The following is a 2,120-nucleotide window of genomic DNA, read 5'->3' on the forward strand; positions in this document are numbered from 1 at the left end:
TGGAAGAGCATCACATTATCACACTTAACTGCTGAGCCATCTCTCTGGCCCCCATACTGTTTCTTATTAATCTTCTTTTATTACCAAGTAATTTCCCCCAAATAAAATATAAATATGTCTGTTCCTGTTAGTTGACTGATTTGATCAGACTCATTTTCCTTTCCAGATGCTATGGCTTTATGTAGTGTGAATGATGCTTTCCGAACAGATGGAAAAAGAAAGAAACTGCTTCAGGGAGGTATAGGCTATATTGCCTGTACATTGAGTAGCTATAAAAAGCAAGGTTTTATAAACTGGCCAGGAAATCAGCTCAGCTCAGCAGTGAGGCTTGGGGAAGGCAAACACTGGACTCCCCATCAGACCAGATGTGGACATTCCTAACGAATGATAAGTTCGGTCAAACCAGTGAAGTGTTTTCAATTTGAAGCTTAAAGTCATGATTATGAAGTTAATGTCCTTTGCCTGTAAAGTACAATTGAAATTGAGAGGGACAAAAGGAAAAACAGATTAGTTTATAAATCAAATATTTACCAGCTTAATCCTTCATCTAGCCTATTTTTAGAATTCCACAACTGACCATATGTGGGCAGAGATGAATAAAGTGGAAGACTTGCATCAGTGTTACAGTAAGTGATGATATATCTGTCATTCTGAAGAACACAGCCAACTCCTCACACAGAAGAACCATTGCTGTGATGCCTTGGATTGTGAACTATAGATACTTGTGTAATAATTAACAGAAGGATTCTACTCTGATCCTTCCGTTCTTTGTATGGGGTTGTCCACGTTTAGTCACCCAATATTAATACCAGTGTAGAAGGCCTGCAATTCATAGCTACCTCTTCTTTCTCTGCAACCACAACCTCTTCTGATTCTTGAGTTCTCCCTGTCATCAAAGATCTAAAAGCAAGGCAGACCTTTTTTTTTTTTTTGGTTTTTCGAGACAGGGTTTCTCTGTGTAGCCCTGACTGTCCTGGAACTCACTCCATAGACCAGGCTGACCTCAAACTCAGAAACCTGCCTGCCTCTGCCTCCCAAGTGCTGGGATTAAAGGCACCACTGCCCAACAAGGTAGACTTTTACTCTTGTTCCGATGAACCACTTCTTGGCAAAGTATCATTAAGGAGATAACACTTTTTCTTTGCTGTTCTTGATATGTCATGTGAATTTGCTTCTATTCTTAGGCATTAGTTGGACTTTACCAATGCATCTTTGAAGTTCAGACTTTCCAAGTTATAACCCAGAGTGATCTTCCTGGTAGCATTAATCTGAAAATCTGTTGTTCAGATAGCATTGTCCATCATTTTAATATCACAAATATATAAACACTCATTTTAATACCATGGATATACAAGCATAAATATTCAAGGCTCACTTTTGCATAAGTGCCTATGACATTTTTATTCTCCATTCAATATACTAATGTTTAGAAAATTCCTATAACATTAAAATATGACACAGGGACTTCCTTGAAAGATTTCAAATTACAGCATGGTATATTCAACATCAAGATGTCTGTGAATCCACAGAATAAAATGGCACACAAGTTACATATCGAAACAGAAATTTGGATCTATAGTCATCAGTCAATCTCCTTTAAATTCTAAATTCATTATTGGAAAAGACACATACATTTGATTACCTTGGTTTAGAAATATTCTTTCCCAAGCAATCTCCTCTGGCTTAGAACAAGACTAAGTCCTCAGGGTCCTCACTTCACGCCATGGAGAGTGTGCTCCTGTTCTCAAACATTTACGTCTTCATTCTGCACTGGTCTCTTGGATCACTCATTTCACAGTCTGGGACTCCTACCCCGAGTGATTTCCTTGAACTGCTTAACCTCAATGTAGCCTGTTAGAAGATTTAAACATTTTGAGTTATCAAATAGATTTTACTTTTTCTTCTCTCTGACTCCTGGTCCCACAGATGATGACAGTAATGTGAAACTAAACTATCTCAGCAAAGCAAGGTCAGGTTTATCACCTGTTCTGACAGGCTACCAAGAAACAGTGGAATTCTGCACCCGATTAATGCAACTAACAGCCAGAGCTGTAAAGCCCAGTGACTATTTTAAGGTCTCACTGCAGGGAACACCATCACTGTGCTTCCGTGCTCATCAG

The sequence above is a fragment of the Grammomys surdaster genome, unplaced genomic scaffold (genome assembly GCF_004785775.1).
Source record: "Grammomys surdaster isolate TR1022 unplaced genomic scaffold, NIH_TR_1.0 62, whole genome shotgun sequence".
In the NCBI taxonomy this organism is placed as follows: Eukaryota; Metazoa; Chordata; class Mammalia; order Rodentia; family Muridae; genus Grammomys; species Grammomys surdaster.